General features: G+C 41.5%; 1 protein-coding gene and 1 long non-coding RNA gene across 6 annotated transcripts in view; one reads left to right on the top strand and one right to left on the bottom strand.

Annotated features, from left to right (window-relative positions):
* Positions 1–21,582, bottom strand: part of SH3BGRL2 (SH3 domain binding glutamate rich protein like 2) — a 73,043-nt gene that overhangs the window by 31,305 nt on the left and 20,156 nt on the right. The window lies entirely within an intron of this gene.
* On the top strand, positions 1,491–19,896 carry LOC105260582. Of its 5 annotated transcripts, none has more exons than XR_006597947.1 (6): positions 1,491–1,835; positions 7,468–7,537; positions 10,523–10,801; positions 12,566–12,679; positions 17,365–17,653; positions 19,331–19,896. It is a non-coding gene; the product is annotated as an uncharacterized LOC105260582 (long non-coding RNA). The 5 variants fall into 5 exon arrangements; XR_006597948.1 differs by lacking the exon at positions 10,523–10,801 and adding an exon at positions 7,276–7,374 and having other exon boundaries at positions 12,555–12,679; XR_890325.4 differs by lacking the exon at positions 10,523–10,801.

Below are 21,582 nucleotides of genomic sequence, written 5' to 3'. Positions count from 1 at the left end.
AGGGAACAAGTGCTTCAAAATCTCTTAGGCTAGATCATGGGAAGGCAAACTATGGCCCACGGGCTAAATCTAGCTCACAAAGGTTTTGTATGGACCATGGCCCCAAATGGTATACATTTAAATGTGGCTGAAAAGAAAATAAAAATAATAGTATCACATGACATGTAAAAAATACATTAAATGCAAATTTCAGTGTCCATAGATAAAGCTGTATCGGAAGATAGCCACACCCACTCATTTCCATACTTACTGTGGCTGCTTTGGCCCTGACAATGGCAGGGTTGAGTGCTGCAACAGAGGCCTCATGGTTCCCAAAGCCTAAAGAAAAAGTCTGTCCTTTACAAAGTGTGCCAACCCTGGGCTAGACCACAGATCTCCATTTCCGGCTCAAAGTTCAATTCCTTAGTGAGGCCTTCCCTGACAACCAGATTTTACATTTTTACCAGTGGCACTCCATACACACACCCCCCCTCTCCAACTCCCTACTTCCCTTCAAGGCTTCATTTTTCACCATAGCACTTAGTATCTAATATACTAGTGGTGTTTTCAGTGTTTTCTTTCTTTTCAGTATTTCCTTCTCTACCTGCCCTAATAGAATATAAATTCCATAGGGTGAGGGATGTTGTCTGCTGTTTTGTTCATTGCTGTACCTCCAGGGCCTAGGATGGTGTCTAGCATATAGCAAACACTCACCAAACAGTTGTTAATACACAGGAACTTCACACATGGAAGGGCTGGTGTGACAGGAAGGCTTCATCCTGACTCAGCAATGTCGGTTCTCTCATCGTTTACCTTACATATCACCTCCTTGGAGAGTCCTCTCCAACCACCTTACCTGAAGTTTTATTGTCTAAATCTATTACAATTTTATTTACTTATCTGTGTACTTGATTTTATGCTCATCTCTCTCCCCACAATGTCACTTCTGTAAGCAAGAGACTGGCAACGCAAGAGGCGTTCAGTAAATATTAACTGAATGGATGATTAAAGAATTATCACCCCAGCCCTGACATCAAAGATTTCCAGGTGATGTTCAAGAGATCAAACTGAGTTGGTAATTTAATTTAGGAACAAATGTAACTGAAGTTTAGCCAAAAAGGAACGTAGATCAAATGCCAGTATTTCTCAATTAATGCTAAAGCTGTATGATTTTAAAAAGCAGTGTCTCTAGGACGCTACATGTAACTGTAAATTGCCTAAATAATTCAGAACAATCTGTAGACCCTGAATGTGAAAAAAGCTTTCCTTTAACATTGACAATGATACTGAAGAAGAAAGTTGTGTGTGACTATACGTTTAAATAAATGCTGTTGTCAGTTCATTTCAAAAATTGCAAGTGCATAATGTAGTGTTTTGTTTGGCCCAAATGTTTTAATTAAACTGCTGATATATTTGCAAATTGACGGCAATTGCGAACTAAGCAAATAGGTCAGTATTTCCCTGACTCTGCTTCCAACTGCCACGATAGGATTCTATCACCCCCACCCACTTCCCCCAGGATCTCCAGCAGCTCTGAAGCAAGCTTCGAGGCAGCCATCTTGGTCCAGCTGCTTCAATAAATGGTCTGAATGTGTTCCCCTCAAAATTTGTATGTTGAAACCTAACCTCCAAGGTGACAGTATTACAAGGTGGGGGCTATGGAAGGTGATTAGTTTACTAGGACAGGACCCTCATGAATGGGGTTAGTGTCCTTATAAAAGAGACCCGAGAACATCCCTGCCACTTTCTGCCATTGAGGACACAGCAAGGAATCCGCAGTCTGCAACTAGAAAAGGGCTTTCACCAGAACCCAACTGTGCTGGCAACCTGATCTTGGACTTCCAGCCTTCAGAACTGTAAGAAATAAATTTATGTTGCTTGTAAGCTACCCAATCAATTTTGTTACAGCAGCCCAAACAAAGACAATGAACCTTTACCCTTTCAACTCCAAATCCTGGGCCTGCTGAGGACCCCAAAGCCTGCACCCACGCCTTGGTAACCTACCCCCACAGGCGCCTGGGTGATAAACTGTCTGGGCTGGTGCTGCTGAATTGGCTGACCTGGCATGAACACTCAGTGACCCGTGAAAATCTTAGTGAAGATGTTTGTAGCTCTTTCACTGGCAACCTCCTGGCTCCAGGAATCCCTAGGGACTGGATCTGCGGCCAGGCTAAGTAAATTACATTGTACTTCAGTTAGATTTACCCCTACTCTGTGGCACTTTTAAGTAAACTTGCACTCCTTCACTCTCTCTTCTTGTCGGATTAGTTCTTTCCCAGACGGCTGACAATTTATGTAATTAAGTAGCCCTTCCAGAAGAATCCTTCCATATGCTTCTAGGCATGCCTGGTCATGTTTGAATTCTGGGGTATACACAGCTGTTGCTGCCCCTTGGGACCTTGAGAGTCACTAGCAAATAAGGAGAAATAATCAATTTGAATAAGATAGTTGTTTTTTTAATTGAGATTTAATGTGCACAATTGTGGGAAATCAAGTTTAAAGACAACTAATTGTGGGAAATCAAGTTTAAAGACAACTGAAGTACAGGCGGATGACAGCAAGGAAAACTGGGGGCAAGAGGGGAGTGTGTATTTTTGAGTTAGACTGTCTGGGTTTTAATCCTGGCCCTATCTGTTGGGTAGCCTTGGAGAAATTACAAAGCTCCTCTCAGCATTAGTTGCCAAATCTGTGAAATGGACCCAGTATCTTTTTGCATAGGTTCATTGGGAGGATCAGATACATAAAGAGCTAAGCAATCGCAGGCACTTGCTCAATTGTTCCATTCATTCAAACACACGAGCTTTTCTTTCGTGGCCCTAGATGGGGCCCTCTGCCAAAAACATGAAATGACTTCTGGGTACTTTCAAAGGTTTTAGGTATTCAATGTAACAGTTCTTTATTTCACTTACTTTCACACTTCAAATACACATTTTTCTTTTTTCTGACTTACAGCAGATGTAGGACTCATTAGGACCTTTTATGTATCTCACATGGAAAAAGTCGAAGGCAAAGGAAGAAAACCAAAAAGTAAAAATTTTCTTAGAACAACACAACTTACAATGGAGAGACTGGACTAAGGGGAAGTAGAGGGAGGGCTCTAAGACAACCCCTTTCCACTATGGAGGGAGAAAAGGACTGATGACCTTTCCCTTGTAAGAAGACCCTTGCTACTTCTAGCAATTAAGCAGAGTATCTCAAAGATACATAATTTCATGGCAAATTCTTTAACAGTTCACTGTTGGACTCACTAGGCATTCTACTGTCATAAAGAGGATGCAAATGGCAGAAAGTATTATGGCAGACACTGGACCAGTTACCCCTTTTCTGTGAAGGCCAAATTCCAGAGGGAGACACAGAATCTGAAACAGACTCCAAGCTCTGAGCTGTCAGCCCAGAGCCCGACGTGGGGCTCGAACTCATGGACCGCGAGATCATGACCTGAGCCGAAGTTGGACGCTCAACCGACTGAGCCACCCAGGCGCCCCCCAGCCACTCTTGTAGCTGGGCAGCTCTGTGACCCAGATCTAGCCCCTGAGGTGTGAGCCAAAGTCTGCTGGGTAAAGCTTCTGGTCAAGGCTTTGCTCTCCTGCTCAAGCATATGGATTCAGGTGTTAGGCCCTTTGTCCCTACCCTTCCACCTCCTTTCTGCTTGGAACCTCAGTGTGAGGGCTAGAGACAGTGCTGGCAGCTTTTCCGCCATGAGCCAGTAAGCATCAGGAAAAGGCCAAGAGAATGCTAGAAACACAAGCCCTGAACAAATCAGCCTCCAGAATTACAGAGAGAGAAAACTTCCGTTCTTTTGAGATCTCATTGGCCATGTTCTCCCTTACCTGCAGGTGAACACATTCCTAATGAGAACGCTCACCGCTAAGGTTTCATTGTTGGGGAGTAGGGCAGGGTGTAGAATAAACCCCAATAAGCCATCTGCTAACCGTCAACATTCTAACACTGTTTAACTAAACAGGAAGTTACACATAAAGTACTGTGTGTCTGGTGTCTATTGCAGTTTATCTTACTAGAAAGCAAATACCAGGTTACCAAGCCAAAGATAGCAGTGCGAGAGGCTGTCTAGCAAGAGATTGAAACCGGAGTTTTAAGGAATCACAGTGTCAGAAAGAGACGGATTATGCAACACAGGACAATTTTTGAAACAACCAGTATTATATGTTGTATTTTAAAGCAATAAAATTTTAATGATGGAAAAACTTGTGCTTTTTCACCTATGTACCATTAGCACAATCCATGCTACTCAACAGGCACTCAGTATGTTTATATTAAACACAGAAACATTACTGAGTTTGAATAAATACCTTTAACATATTTGCTTTTGAATCAGTCAACATTTTCCGTGCTGTTTTCTTAACCAATTTGCATTAGTTTCTTTTTCCTGTTTTTGTAAGTCATCTTTGCAATATAAGTATTTTTTTATTTAAAAAAAAAAACCATAATCTCATCATCCTGAAGTAATTATTTCTTATAGTACCTTCCAAGGACACAACATTTAGAAATATACTTCATAGGGGCGCCTGGGTGGCTCAGTAGCTTGAGTGTCCAACTTCGGTTCAGGTCATGATCTCACAGCTCTTGAGTTGGAGCCCCACCTGGGGCCCTGTGCTGACTGACAGCTCAGAGCCTGGAGCCTGCTTCAGATTCTGTGTCTCCCTCTCTCTCTGCCTATCCTCCACTCATGCTCTCTTTCTCTCTCAAAACTAAACATTAAAAAAAAAAGAGAAATATACTTTATATAGTTGCCATAATAACATACACATTTGGGGTAGGATGTTTCAGTTTTATTACAAATATTTTGTTTTTATAATCTCCATAGTTATTGCGTGCATACATTCTGTTAAGTACTTTAATGTCTAGAACATTATCCTACCATTGGAAATTTAAGTGTGTTCCAAGGATTTTTTTTTTTAATTAAAGAAGAAAACTTGGGGCACCTGGGTGGCTCTGTCCGTTACACATCTGACTCTTAGTTTCAGATCAGGTCACAATCTCATGGTTCATGGGTTCAAGCCCTGCATCAGCACAGAGCCTGCTGGGGATCCTCTCTCCCTCTCTCTTTCTGCCCCTCCCCTGTTTGTGCTCTCTCTCTCTCTCAAAATAAATAAATAAACTTAAAAAAATTAACAACTTTTGCATGACCGATGAATGGAATCAGAAAAATGATTACCACTGTTCTTTAATTATAATGGTGCTCGTCCTCCATCTGCATCTATGTATTTTTGGGTAGTTACCTTTTCAACAATGACAACTGTTACAGCAGACCTGCAAATTGTAGTATTGATTGTTAGCTCACATTGTTCTAAGAAAAACTGTTTCTGATGGGAGAAAAATAATTTTTATCATTAAAAATTAAAATTAATAATATTGTTTGAACTGTGCCCATGACATTTATTGCTATTTTGTGGACATTTTATGATTTACATCTTTTATTGGCATAGGAGCATATACACAGCATTTAAAATACACATATATGGGGATATGTACTCAAAGAATTTTTAAATTTTTTTTAATGTTTACTTTTGAGAGGGAGAGAGCGAGAGTGAGCGAGAACAAGTGGGGGAGGGACAGAGAAACACACAGATTCCGAAGCAGGCTCCAGGCTCTGAGCTGTCAGCACACAGCCCAACGTGGGTCTTGAACTCACGAACCCTAAGATCGTGAGCTGAGCCAAAGTCACTCAACTGACTGAGCCGCGTAGGTGCCCCTCAAAGAATTTTTAAATTATTATTGGGGTATGTGATCAAAAACCTTTACGGACTACTTCACTTAAAAAAAACTGTTGGCGGGGGAGGCGCCTGGGTGGCTCAGTCGGTTAAGCGTCTGACTCTTGAAAGTTACCAGACTGATAAAGAAATTGTAAAAATCCAACCTGAGCTTCACTGTAAATATGGCAGCACACTATACTGCTAATATATTTTCTATGGGTTAACATAAATAAGACATGGTGCTAAATCTAGACTCAGAAAAGACAGGAATATAAGCATATACAATTGAATCAGGCGAGGGAGAGAAATCTTAACATCTGGGCAATATCCTTTATAATCTGTTTTTTCTTCATACTAGTCCTTTTGCCCTTGAAGACATCACATACTTCCTTGACTTCAAATCTCACCTGTAAGACTTAGAAATATATATCTAAACTATATCTAAAACTTGCATTTCAAAATTGGCATCTTTCACAAGGGTCAATCCCCCAGTTCCAGAGCCTTTCTGGAAATGTATGCTTAAATGTCCCACCATCACCTCAAACTTGATGGCTAAAACAGAACAAAAACAATGTTGTCACAAAGTCAACCCACCAATCCACCCTTTTCCCTGAACTTTCCTGTTTCTATCAACAAAACAACACTTTGTTGATGACTCATCCTGACAGGAGAACTGCCTATACAAGTCCACAACTTAACATCCCATTACAAAAATAACCTACCTAAATGAAAACCACACACTCTGTTATTAAACGAGATGAAGGGAGCCTCTCTTGTGCTCAGTTGGGTAGCACTAAAAATGGGACAGTGTAAAGAATAAAGAAGGTGGGTGGTAAGTACGGCCAAAGCAAGCTTGGCTCTGAGGTCTGTGTGGGGCCCTGGTCCATCTGGGACTTTGCTCATGATGCTTAGAACACTGTGATAAAGATGCCAAGGGCAGTGGCCTGATCCTCATTTGGGCCACTTAGCTCTGAGTCATGAGCTAGTCCTGGACAGACAGAAATGGATGGATCGGTATCACCTTGGACAAGTTCCTTATTCTATCAAAGCCTTAGTTTCCTCATATGTGAAATGCAGATCATAATTCAGCTCAGAGGATAGCGATGAAAATTAAATGGCATAATGCTCACAGAGTTGTACACGGCCCACCGAAAGAACTCAGTACATGTTTTAGTTATTATTATAACTTTTATTCTAGGGCCACAAACCTCATTCTCTATTCTGTTCTTTAGCAAGTATATTCTGCTAGTCAACTGGGGATACCTGGACCCAGTACAACTCCACAGCCACCTGGCTTCTCTTTCTCCATTCGTTCCTTGATTCACTTGTGTTCATTCCGCAGGGATATTTTGAAGGTCTAGGAGGTGTCAGGCCTGTACCAGGCCTGCCTCTGCCTTACTTCAGCTCATTTGCAAGTGAGCTGTGAGTTACAGGAAGTCAATATCCAAACTATAAAACTTGATTCAAATGGACAATCCACTCTTTAGGATTGTACATTTTAGTAAGAATGGGTTTCCCTTTAAATATGAACATGCTTTCTCACCAGTAGAACATGCTCTTTGAGGGTTTATTTTCCACACAGGTTCATGTTCATGCACATGCTCCCATCCTTGCCTGGGCAGCAGGCTACAGCGGACTGAGAGGGATGAGCACAGAGGAGACCCTTGCACAGGGGCTTGTGGTGAGCAGAACAGAGTTCCACAAATAGATGCTATTCATTGTTGTGTGCTCACAAGAGTAACCTTTTTGATTTTCCCATCTCTGCTGCATACAGGAACTGAGAGGAGGAATGGGAAAGTTAAAATGACAAAGTGGAACAGGGAGAACAGGAGATTTCAGCCAAGGTAAGAATTGACAGATGTCCCCACACTATACTCTCAGACTTAAAGTCAGTACCAGTGTATTTGTTTTTAAACTGGTGGTCAATGTCAATTTAAACACCTTTTTATTGTGAGTCATAGTTGTCTCTCTTTTGGAATCACAGATTAAGATCAAGAAGTTTATGTGTAATTAAATCCAATCACTTCATTTAGTTCCCTAACTGAAACTTAGGAAGGGTGTCAGAGTGTATGGTCTACTGTCCTTGAGTTGAAATAATTCAGAACAGATGAGAGAGAGGTTGCCACTGCCCTGCCACTGGCAGAACAATTGTTTCCACGAACTTGGCTCTAACCACCATTAACGAAAACGTCACCCGTACGTATTTCCTGATTGGGAACAAATATTTTCAGAATAGCTTAGTCAACTCCTTTCACATTCCGGATCATGGGCTGGTGAGACATTATTTGCTTCTAATTCTTGGCATAATTTTAAAAGATAGCTGAGTAGGACAATACTAGGACTGAATGAAAATTTAAAAGATAAGTCTGTAAAATCTGCCACCTTAAGCTTAGTCGTTTCATTTTTCAAAACCATGCTTACATGTTTAATCCCACACGACTACTTGTTCATGTTAAGAAACTAAACCAGTATCTTTCCCAGCCCCCCTCCCTCTCTATGACTGCTCCATCAGGAGCACCAACAGCCAGACCTTCCTCCAGTTTCCTACGAACCACGAAGTCATCACCTCCCTTCTTTCCTTCAGCTGCTAAGTCCTTCAAATTCTCCTCCTCCTCCTATCTTTCCTATTTCTCCCCATTTCTAAAGGCCTATTCTGCTGCTGGCCAGCCAGTAAAATTCTGGGAGTCTCCCAGAAATTTACTGTCCTACCCACTCCTACCCTTCTAAAGGCAGACAAGAGTGTTCTTCTCAAGCACATATCACTGTCTTTTCAGAACTTTAGAATTCCTCATTGGCTCTTGATAAACACTGTAGAAAGACAGCTACACAGCGTCACACTCTTAGATTTCCAGGCCTCTCACCTTCAGAATCCTGGAATCTTGAAGTATACTGGATCACACATGATGCCTTCCAGCCAGAGAACCTCAGCTCACACCCTAGACCCTTTGAGAACTGAATACAGCCTGTAATCTCTTCTCTTACCATCTCTTTTCCCTAAATTAGGCAAGTTTACCTTGTTTGGCAAGACTTTTACACACATCTGAGTCCAAACACCTTGCTTACATCTTTATTTTCTACCTTCTCAGACATTTTATACTTTTTGTAGAGCTACACACATATTAACACATATTGATGTCACTTACGGTATTAGCTGTGTGTAGCACATCTCCCAAGAGAATTATCCACATAGCATATACTCAAATATCATCTGATATGTTGTCTCTGGGGCTTGTGGGAAAGAACAGATTCTAAGGGGAGGACTGGGTGCTTAAGATTTACTCACATTTCAGAAAACCAGAAAATTCAGAAGATCTTAGTGATGGTACCACTACCCACTTACCTACCCAACACAGAAACCTGGACTTCATCTTTGATTCTCCCTGATGATGCAATTAATCAAGTCATGGCCTTTCTTCTTTCAAATTTTTTCTTGAACCCATCCACGCTTCTCCATTTTCACTCCTACTAGCTCATACCAAGTCATCGTCTCTCATCTACAGCTTCCTGTGTCTTCTCGTAGCCAGATTTCCTTAGCCAAACCGCTTTTCACAAAGAAGCTAGTATTTTTATTAAAGTATAAACCTAATGGTTTCATATCTCTGTTTAAAAACCTCTCAGTAACTTCCCATTAACCTTGAGATGAAAGGAAACTTCCATGCCCAGGCCCACAAGGCCCACCTCTCTGGCCTCATGCCCCTCCTCCCTCCCCCTGCAGCAATGGCTCTCGACCCATAGGTACATCTAGATCACCTGGAGCGCTTGTCAAAACAGATTGTGGGGGTTCCTGGGTGGATCAGTTGGTTAAGCGTCCAACTTCAGCTCAGGTCATGATCTCACGGTTTGTGGGTTTGAGCCCTACACTGGGCTCTCTGTCTGTGTGACAGTTCAAAGCCTGGAGCCTGCTTCGGATTCTGCATCTCCCTCTCTTTCTCTACCCCTCCCTGTTTCATGCTGTCTTTGTCTGTCTATCAAAAATAAATACACATTAAAAAATTAGAAAAAAAAAACTTGTATTACTTAGCAAGGTGAGGCCATAATAAAACATTATCAAATGGAATGAAAGATGTGGTTGGTTTCATTTTATTGTTTTTACATTCTCTATCAAGATTACATGTTTAGTTCCTTAAAGAAAAAAGTCAGTCAAGTATAAAATATGAATTCAGAATGCCACTATTTTATAAGACTATGAAAATTACACACAATTGCTCATACACGTGCCTCCTATTAATTAAAGGATACAACATAGAAGAGCTAGTCTAGCAAAACTTGCTATAATAGTCAAAATCCTCTGTAGTAAGGAGGAAATCCTGCTGAGGACAGTATTTTCCACAGGCAAGAATCACCGGCCTTCAGCCAAAAGCCATGCTGTTATCGATGGCCGGAGATACTACTCCATACACACTGTGTTGTTGTTTTTTTTAATGTTTTTATTTATTTTTGAGAGAGAGAGAGAGAGAGAGAGAGAGAGCGTGCACGCACAAGTAGGGGAGGGGCAGAGAAAGAGGGAGACACAGAATCAGAAGCAGGCTCCGGGCTCTGAGCTGTCAGCACAGAGCCTAATGTGGGGCTCGAACTCATGAACCACGAGATCATGACCTAAAGTCAGACGCTTAACCGACTGAGCCACCCAGGTGCCCCCACACTGTGTTTTTGGATATGTTACTCTTGTTTCCACATCAGTTAATCCTCAATTGTGTAGAAAGTGATCCTAAGAGATGACCGAGAAACTACTGCCACTTAGGTTTGAAAAGCAATTTGGGGGACACCAGATCGTTTTCACAATTACATTTTATACGGCATCATATAATTAGTCCACATTTCCTTTGTAGGCACAAACTCATACCTCTATGAGAAAGTCTGGATGCTCTTACCTACATTCTGTGCACCTGTCCTATGTTGGGTTGACCATGTCATCAGCTCAATCCTCCCTCTTTGGGCTACCGAGGAAAGCTATGTGCCATTTCTGCTAAAAACTCCAACCATCTAGCTTCAGCCACACATTTGATTCAGTTTCAGTCCCACACAACTGCCACCGGGAGCTCTTACAGCTTTCTCAGATCTCCACAGGCATGCACCTTTCCCACAGATGACCCTAAGTCCTGCATCAGGTAAGATGAAGTCTTAAAGAGTACTTCCAAATTGTGGTGTTTCCACCTCAAATTTCTCTGTATCTTCAGCCATATAATTCTCCATTCCATCTTGACTCAAGAGAGTAAGGGGTGAAATTAACAAAGGAGAATAAGAGAGAAAGATAATCTTGGGGGGTGGGGGAGAAACAGAGAGGGAGCGCGCCATCCACAGAGAGCCAGAAAAAAGAAAAACCAAAGTCTCCTTAAAAGGTAAGAGAGTCTTTGTTTACTCACAGATGTTTATGAGACCTTGTGGAGACCTTGCAATGTGCTAGGCTGCCCTAGGAACTAAAGGAATATAGGTGACAAAACCAGGTCTCTAATTTGCTGCAGTGCATAGTCTAATGGGGGAGGGGGGGGTGGAGGAAGATAGGGCTTGTTAATAACTAACTTTCATACGAAACTGGCAGTCATGGAGGGGTGCCTAAAGAGCCAGGGCAGTACTATGTGGGAAATGTAGGGGGCAAGGCCATGAAGCTCAGGGATACGTATGCACAGAACAAAAGCCCAGTATCAGAAATCTAAAAAGGAGGGATATACGGGGCGCCTGGGTGGCTCAGTCGGTTCAGCGTCCAACTTCAGCTCAGGTCACGATCTCACAGTTCGTGAGTTGGAGCCCTGCGTCCGTCTCTGTGCTGACAGCTCAGAGCCTGGAGCCTGTGTTGGACTCTCTGTCTCCCTCTCTCTCTGCCCCTCCCCCACTTGTTCACGCAGGTGTGTTCTCTCTCAGATAAACATTAAAAAACAAATTTAAAAAGACTTAAAAAATAAAATAAATAATAAACAATAAAAAGAAGGACTATAAATTAAATGGCTCCTAGGATGATAGGGGGAAGGAGCCTCCAGGTGGGTATTCTATGGGAAGGTAGAGAGAAAGGAAATGGAAGGCAAAAGATGGGGGCAACAAGGAGACAGAGGTAGGAGCAAATAAGCTACTTTCTCCTGGAATTAGAGACTGTGGTTTTCTGGATAATTGAAAGCTCATCCCTTCAAACACAAATTTATTTTGACTTTATTTTAAACTATTTTTAGTTTAGAAATCTTTCTAAAAGGCACCACATGGGTTCCTGCATTGTTTAGCAGAATACATCAAAGCAAAACATGCCAAACCTGATTTAATCTGTTCTGGATGAAGAATCATCATTATAATCCATTTTTCGTACTTTGATGTGGTGCACTGACATTCTCAGGGCCCACTTATGTGTAAAAGTCTGTTATTTTACTCTATACCAACTAGAGCCTGCAACTGTGCTTCTGGGATTCTCCAGTTCTGCCTCCAGGAGGCAGCTGTCACTTCTCAGAGCTTCCCTTGGTGACTCCTCAATGGAGCTGAGAACACTGCTGTGGCCTCTGTCACTCAGTTGTCTGAGGTGAGGCTCTGAAGGGCAGACCCCTGGGCCCACAGCCCAGCCCCAGCCCCAGAGTATGTGGAAGAGGCCCCTCTGCTTCCTGCCAGGGCTCCAGCTTCATTCCACATGGGGGTTCTAGAATTCTGATACGTGCATAAGGGAAGTAATACTATAATAAAACTATCTCTAATAACATCGATTCTTCATGCCACATATTTAAGAAGCAGTGAAATACAGGTATCCCCAGTTTTTGAAAGGTCACACTATGCCACTTCACTTCTATGAAAGACCTACATTGGTACCTCTTTTCACTAACTGAAAGGAATCCAAAGACGATTTTCACCTTTATGAAAAAGGCAAATGGCGAAAACAGCATTCAGCAGTTGTTTTGCAGGAAGCCTTTACAGAAGCAGAAGGCACCCCAGCAGCGAGACCAGCACCCCCAAGCTCCTTCCCCGGAACTACATACACTCAGCAGCTCAGCATCAGGCCGCCACAGCTTTGAACCGTGAGCATCTGTGCTTTAATCTCTATTTATTTTGTGCATCTGTTAGCAAGATGTGTCGTAAGGTATCAAAAAAGCCTAAGAGAGGTTACTTTTTAGGGTTTGGGAACACTCAAAGTTTTTTCACATAACTTAATGGTAATTAATTAATTGCTTCTTCGCCGTATGCCACTTCAGCTTGTGAAAAGTTTCATAGGGATGCTCTACTTTGGGAGAGCGGGAGAAACCTATCAATCCTGTCCCTCACGGCCTTTTGTTTTCCAAAGCAGACTTCCAAGTACATGTTCCATACCAATCCCACTCCCACATGGTCCTGAACTCTTGATAAGCTTGATATTTGATGCAGAAGCTACAGAAACAATATTTCTTTTTCATTCATTCAATAAATGCTACATGCCAAGTTTTCTAATAGGAAACCATTGAGGTATAAAAAGATGAATAGAACAGCCCTGACCTCCAAGAACTTAGAACTTGTAGTTCAAAGAACCTGGGTACAAGATAATTCTAACCAAGGGTGGGAACATGTTGAGGCCCCAGGACAGCAGTTCCACAGGCTGCACCGTGGAGGGCTGCTTCTACAGCCAAACTGGAGGGAGGAGAAAGGGAGGCCAGGGGAAGACTTCACCGGGAAATGGGAGGGCTTCAAAGAAAGGAGGGGGATCTGGTCACAATGCAGGGTGAGCACAGGCAGAGCAAATGTTATGAAAAAAGGCACAGAAGGCAGAAGGTAAAAAAGCCTAGTGTATTTATATAGTAGTCAAAGGAACAGAGAGAGAAAATGCTGCAAAGGTAGGTGAGAATCACATCACAGAGGGCCCAAAACGCCAGGCCAAAAGCTAAGCCTTGAAGCTGTAAGCTGAAAGGAGCCAAGATTTTTAGAAGCTCTCTGCACCTAACACACAGACTTAATCTTGTTAAAAGATGAAGCCTATTTCTCCCCTTTAATGGAAAAGAAATTCAAAAAGTGAATTATTAATCATCTCACCCCTGTTAATTATTTCTTAAAACCAAGCTTGCTAATAAAACAGTTCTGGGAATTAAGTACAGTGCTTCCGTTTGTCTTGATCTCACACTATAGGAAATACATACAGGTGGAAAAGGAGTCGTCTAGTCTAAAACAAAGGGCAGCACAGATATACAAATCAAATTCACTCTTTTGACAAAAAAGAACAGAGAGGGTAACATCTATTCCAGTTCACAAGCTTATACAAAATATTTTAGGGGAAAAAAAACTTAATTTTCCACTTTATTTATTTAAGTGAAATTTTATTTTAGTGAATAAAAATAAATGAATTTTATTTCTTTTTATTTAAGTGAAATTTTCTAGAATCTTAAAAACAGCCACCTTCCCAACTCAAAAGAGGATGCTATTTTTCTGCCTAGCACTGATATGACTGTCTTTGTCCTCATCCAAATAAATATACCTGCCCTTGAGACTTACCTACAAGATAGATAATTTCAGCATTATATTCCATATGACTCTGTGTTGCCTCTGTTTTCCATGTTCATCTTATCTCCCCAGTCAGATTAGTTGTTATCTGGGGTGGGAAAGGACCATGCCATATACTCATTCTGCATCCTGAATATGATCAAACACTGTGCAATATAAGGTACTCATAAATATATGGGAACTGATTAACCAAATTAATTTCTAAAATATATATCCTTAAAGGCTCAATTCCGTATTATTCATATCGGTTCGTATGTGGAATACAAGAAAAAAATTAAAAATTCAAAGCTAGAAGAGCTCTTCAACAGAAGGATCTAAACCAGTTCTTAATAAGTATCAACATTAGTTATTAGAGAGATGCAAATCAAAACCACACTGAGATAACACCACACACCCACTAAAATGGTTATAATAAAAAATGCAGACAATAACAAGTGTCGGTGAGGATGCAGAGAAACTGGAACCCTCATACATTGCTAGTAGGAATACAAGATGAATAGCCACTTGGGAAAACAGCTTTGCAATTCCTCACAAGGTTAAACATAGAGTTACCATATGAACCACCAATTCTTCTCCTAGGTATATGTCCAACAGAATTAAAAACATAATTACACAAATGTTCACAGCAGCATTATTCATAATAGGCCAAAAGTGGAAACAACCCAAATGTCCATCAACGGATGAATGAATGAACAAAATGTGGCATATTCAGACAATGGAATATTATTCAGCCATAAAAGGAAATGAAGTATTGATACATAGTATGACATACATGGACTTTGAAAACATTAAGTGAAAGAAGCTAGGCATAAAAGGCAACATATTGTGAGATTCCATTTATATGAAATGTCCATAATAAGAAAATCCACAGAGACAGAAAGGAGATTAGCAGCTGCCAGGGGCTGGGGGAAGGAAGGAATGGAGTGACTGCTAATGGTCATGGGTTTCTTTCTGGGGTGAGGAAAGGTTCTGGAATTAGACAGTGGTGATAACATAGGAAATATACTAAAACCCACTGAAACGTAGACTTGAAAAGGGTGAATTTTATGGTATGTGAATTATATCTCAATTAAAAACAACAATAACAGCCTGATGAGAAACCTGAAGCCCAGAGAAGCTAAGTTTCTTGTCTAAAAACACAAAGCTGATTAAATGGCATCACTGGGGGGGGGGGGGGGGGGGGGGGGGTGGAGGTAAAAAAAGAAAAAAGAAAAAAAAAAAGAAGCCTGGCTGGCTCAGTCGGTAGAGCATGTGATTCTTGACCTCGGGGTTGTGAGTTCAAGCTCCATGTTGGACACAGAGCTTACAAAAACAAAAAAACAAAAAACAAAAACACACACAACTATATCAAACAAACAAACAAACATGCCATCACCAGAACCAGATTCAGTCTCCTAACTCCCAGTGCAGTATTCTAGGTCCATGTTGCACTGTTCTAGAAATATTAGGACAAGCAGTGGAGACTTGAACAAGTAATTTAATGGCTCATACCACATCAGAAGAGAAAGATGAATGAAATGACCTCTTCAGTTCCTCCTAGTTTTAAAGCAATGTGAGTCTTCTCTTTGTAACCATTTCCTCTCTGCTACTATAGATTAGAGCAGAGGTTCTCAACCAGGTATGATTTTGCCCCCAGGAGATATTTGGGAATACATGGAGACATTTTTCATTGTCACAACTGCAGATAGAGGATACTCCTAGCACCCAGCGGGTAGAGACCAGGCATGCTGTTCTGAGTCTGCAAGGCACAGGATGACCCCACAATAAAGAATTACCTAGACCTAAATGTCAACAGGGACACTGGTGATAAAACCTGGCATAGGGTGTGATCAACTTCATTTTTAAGCTTTTCCAGGAAGTTCTGTCCTAGAGTTTAATGACTTCAAGCAGCAGTTCTGAGATTAGAGTGACTGAGAGGTCATCACCAAGTACAGACAGGAAATAGACACTTTTTACTTCCCGGAATAATTAGGTTCCATAGAGTCAAACATTCAAATGCCACAGTAGTCAGGTAGTCAACATAAAGGAATAAAGTCAACAAGCACCAAATAACCATTTAGGACTATTATTTCCTTTTTTCCACAAAAGAAAAAAAAAAAAAAGCAAAAACAAAAACCTTTCACTGACTTCCATTCTTCATGAAACAAATAACCCTCTCAATATAATCTTGTGGTTTCCCACTTTTGATAAACATACATGCCAAAAAATACTTCCTACTACAGGCAAAAGAACAGCACAAGCTCAATAACAAATGGCTCAGAGTTGGGAGGAGAGGGAGAATGGTAGGGGGTGTGGAGAACCCCAAGGGCACGTCATGATGAAGGGGCAACTTTGATGGATCCATGCCATGATGGAGTGAGGCAATGGGTGAAGAAATCTTCAGATGTCTCAAGAAGAGTAGGAATTCTAGATTGTGTATGTGGAAGAAAGACATCACCCAGTATTTAAAATCTTTGGCTCAAAACCACTTTAAAATACTGTGTTAACTCAAAAAAGAAGGGGTTCTAGCCACTGCAACTAGACTGTGACCTCTAGCCTACACTAACCCTAATAAACAATGTCAGTTTCAGGTCTTCCTACAGATGTGTTCCATCTAACTCAGAACCTATTGTCTAACTATAACAATAATCTTTTTCCTTAATTAAATCTTAATAGCTTATTCAGAGTTGAAGACTCACAAAAGACCAGAGAATTACTATAGACTTAAATGTAAATGAAATCCATAATATTATTAACGGCTGCCTCGTCATTAAGCTCTAACAACTTTACAAGTGGGGATACTGAGATCCAGAGAAGTTAAAAGACCTGCTAAGCCACCTTGCCACTTAGGAGCCATTATCTGAACCCAGGTCTTTCTACTTCTAAAATTCACATTCTTACCACTTACCATCTTGCTTGTATCACACAAATTTCTTCTACCAACTAGGCTTATGAGGTTCCCTCAGTAAACTGCATGTACAGAATCTGATCTTAGAAAGAGGGATGGCTGACAATAAGCAAAGCACAAAGATTAGAATTATTAAACTGGGCAGATGAGGTGTATGAATGTACTCCCACTCCCGTGGGCCCCTCCTGCCTTCCCATGCATGGTGACTGCATCCCCACAGGCCCTCCTTCCCTCCCCTATAACCACCAACAGCCCTGCTTTTGGCCTCCTGCTTTCTACCCACTCTTTGCCTTGAACTCCGACCATAGGCTGCAATATACTAATAAACTCTTTCCACCTAATTATTTACAGGGAAGAAAACAAGGAATGATCAGCCCGTGGAGAAAATGTCTCCCAAGAACCGAGAATCCCAAGCAGGAAGAATGAGAGCACACACTTGCACCACCACCATTTGTCCCAGTAGATCTCGTGTTGCCCAAAAGGTCCTAAGAAATTAAATATCTCTGCCCTCGACCCCATCCCGGCCAACCTTTCCTTCTCCCACATCAGCCCATTACCTTCCCACCCATCCTGCTCCCTCCAGCTCAACACATCAAGTCAGCTCAACTCAATCACACAAAGCAAGAGAACTGCATTTGAGGTAAGTCATGCAGTTGGTTTCAGGACATTCAGTGAAATATTCAACTGTGTCTTCGGAGCACTGTCTGTTCCAATTTCTCTTTAACCTCTGACTCCTTCCTCTGGGACATGACCACTAGGAAAATGGATGGCACAAATCTAGTGTCTGGACTTTCTGGATTCTATGACAAGGCAAGTTATTTGAAATTTCTGAGCTTCAGTTTCCTATTCTACTAGAGAGAGTGAAGGGGGCGAGGGGATGAATATGAATGGCTACCATGCCAAGTTACTTTGAGGAATACAAATTAACAAACATAAAGCCTTGAGTACTTCCTGCACATGGTGTGAATGGTAGTTGTTGTTCTTGTTACTATTAAAATTATTATGGGGGTGCCTGGGTGGCTCAGTTGATTGAGAGTCTGACATCAGCTCAGGTCATGATCTCACGGCTTGTGAGTTCGGGCTCCGTGTCAAGCTCTGTGCTGAACAGCTCAGACCCTGGAGCCTGCTTCGGATTCTGGTGTTTCCCTCTCTCTCTACCCCTCCCCCGCTCATGCTCTGTCTCTCTCTCTCTCTCTCAAAAATAAACATTCAAAAAAAATTTTTAATTATGAAATATTAGCTTTCCATTCCAACCATATTCCTTATATCTTTTTTTTTAATATTTATTTATTTTTGAGAGAGACAGAGACAGCTTGAGTGGGGGAGGGGCAGAGAGAGAGGGAGACACAGAATCCGAAGCAGGTTCCAGGCTCCAAGCTGTCTGCACAGAGCCCAATGTGGGGCTTGAACCCATGGACGGTGAGATCATGACCTGAGCCGAAGTCAGACGCCCAACTGACTGAGCCACCCAGGTGCCCCTATATTCCTTATAGCTTTTATCAGTCTCTGCAGAAGCAAAGCCATTGCTTTCACGTGCCAAGGACACTATGGCTACATTTACCTGCTCAACAGCTGAGTGGGTACCCCTGGAACTGCTCCTTAGCAGTCCTGCCCTTTCCCCTTTCTTTAGCTTGAGCTTACGCACCGTTATCCTAGCCTGTTTCTGGGTGTCCAAGGCACAGGTTCTCAGTGGCCTCCAAGCAAGCGCTTTTCTTGTGGGTAATGTGGGATAAAAGTACTGGACAAAAACTCTTATGACAGGGAGGGGTTCAAATCTGGATTCACTGAACCAAAGGATCCTAGGCATGTTAATCGCCCTCAATATTCTCAGCTGAAAAATGGGTATAGTAAACACAGTTTGTAGGGCCATTATAAGGATTAAATAACCTGTAGGAAAAATCCTACCACATTCTGGGCACAGGTAAACACTAACTTGTTCACCTGACCTTCCAGTGCTCCGAGGCTCAGCAAGGTGGACAGGCATATCTGAGGGTCCACCTATCCAGTGTCTTTCTCCCTTTCTGTCTCCACCAACTGTTCCCACAAACCCCCCCCCCCCGCCACCTCTTTTACCGCCACCTACCTGCCCATCTGCCACAGAGGGAAGCTCCCCACAAACATTTCACTAGCATCAAGATTCAGTGTTCAGTTTCACAGTCATGATAATCACTGTCTTCACTTACTTTTATTAAACAGAGAGATCCTGGCCCTTCTCTACCACCCTCCCCCTAGATTTGGGGTGAGATGTTTGCAGAGAATATTATCTATCCATCAATTCAACTTGGTGTCTCATATTTCTTTTCCCTTTTACTCACAGACTCAAAACACTCTCCATTCAGTTATGCATGGAAGAGCCGAAGATAGCACTGGCAAATACGTGGCATAAGCCCTGGTCCTCCCTCCTCTGGTGCCAGATCAGACATCAACAATCAATCACACTGTTTTCCAGCTGATCCCAGACAAAGCTCCAAAACCCCTCTCCCAGCTCTCCAGGCAGCCACCATCCATCAGTCAAAGCTGTCAGTTGAGATAAGATCTACTTGCTAAGTACAGGAAGACTTAAGTCAAACCAGGACTCTATATTCATGTATTAGGTACAGCAAAGAATAGTGACCAACTGCACAGTAGTAAGCACTCTGTAGGCAATGAATAAATATGTTCTAGTGACTTATGCACAACCTGCCATGCACCTATAAAATGTTCAAAAATTACAGAAGAACTCTAATAGGGTGATTTGTTTGGGGAATGACCTCAAATTATAACTCTTTTATATTTAAATTTACTAAAAACTCTAAAATTATGGAAATGCAAACTGGTGGAGCCACTCTGGAAAACAGTATGGAGGTTCCTCAAAAAATTAAAAATAGAACTGCCCTACGACCCAGCAATTGCACTACTGGGATACAGGAGTGCTATTTCAAAGGGGCAGGCACATGCACCCCAATGTTTATAGCAGTGCTATTGACAATAGCCAAAGTACGTAAAGAGCCCAAATGTCTACTGACTAATGAATGGATAAAGAAGATGTGATATATATCAATGGAATATTACCAGCGATTAAAAAGAATGAAATCTTGCCATTTGCAACAACGTGGATGGAATTGCAATGTATTATGCTACGTGAAATTAAGCCAGTCAGAGAAAGACAAATATGATTTCACTCAAATGTGGAATTTAAGATACAAAACACATGAACATAAAGGAAGGGAAGAAAAATAATATAAAAACAGGGAGGAAGACAAACCATAAGAAACTCTTACTAAAGACAGAGAACAAATTGAGGGTTGTTGGTGGGATGTTGGGTAGGGGGATGGGCTAAATGGGCAAGGGGCATTAAGGAGGACACTTGTTGGGATGAGCACTGGGTGTTATATGTAAGTGATGAATCATTAAATTCTATTCCTGAAATCATTATTATACTATATGTTAACTAACTTGGATGTAAATTAAAAATAATAAAAAAATAAGAATCAAAAATAAGTAAATACTCTAAAATTATAGCAGCATGCATCCTTGGCTTAGTAGGTACTATGTACTATATATAATTATTTGATAATTAAAGATCCAAGGTTATAATTTAAAATTTTTTTATTTTATTATATTAATTAAAAATTTTTTTTATTAAGCCCCTGCCTTACCCATGAAACTATACTGACTCCTAATGATAGCTAATCCTTGGATGGGGCAGAAGGAGGTGCTTGGCTTGAATATTAGCTAACTAACTCCAGAATTAAGTAAATCAGCAAATATTCAATCCAAATAGTTACTTTGACTAGTAAGTAGTTTATTTACCATAAAAGGTCAGCACAACCCAAAACTTCTGTTAGCTGGGGACCCAGGCTGATGGAGTGGCCAATTCCCATTCAAGGAACTATCATAACGAATATAATTAGGAAAGAAGAGAACTAGTAAGCTTCAAATCACATAGGAATGCCATGAATGAAGACCATACTCCCACTCCTTGTGTAACTCCAAAAAGAAAACAAACTCAAAAAAAGCTCAAAAGTTACATTGGTTATGTTGCTTTAGGGGTTTTTTTTTGGTTTGTTTTGTTTTGCTTTGTTTTGTTTTTTATATAGGATTGGTCTGCTGACTTTAACTGTATTTGCATTTACCAAACACCATTGAACTGACCTGTCAAACAAGTCACTTAATTGGGTCTCTCTTCTTCTCAGCCCTCCACTCCCAAAGCCACTAGGTCCAAGATGACAAAAAGCCAATTCCAGATCTGAGTCATCGCTGGTAGGATATGGAAGCACGTCCTGAAGTACCTAAAACCCTCTGCCCTCAGTCCCAGCCAACATTCCATTTCCGGCTTCAGGAGTGCTGAAGCAATGCTGGCAGAGAGCCACAAGGGTCCCACAACAAGAGACACACACACCCTGATGTACACCGCGCCCTGCCCTTCTAGTTTCAGGGGTCAGTTCCAGGAAACCCCCTTTGGGGTTGTTCCAGGCACTGATCCAGCCCAAAAGAGTTCAGTACCTTTTAGGAATGAATAAGCTGTCAACGGTAACAAAGGGAACCAGACCCAGTTCTGGTTTCCAGGGGCTGCACCAGCCTAAAAGG

Source organism: Felis catus, chromosome B2, assembly GCF_018350175.1.
Source record: "Felis catus isolate Fca126 chromosome B2, F.catus_Fca126_mat1.0, whole genome shotgun sequence".
NCBI lineage: Eukaryota > Metazoa > Chordata > Mammalia > Carnivora > Felidae > Felis > Felis catus.
Note: the sequence above shows the minus strand (reverse complement) of the source record. Positions and strands in the feature narration are given on the sequence as shown.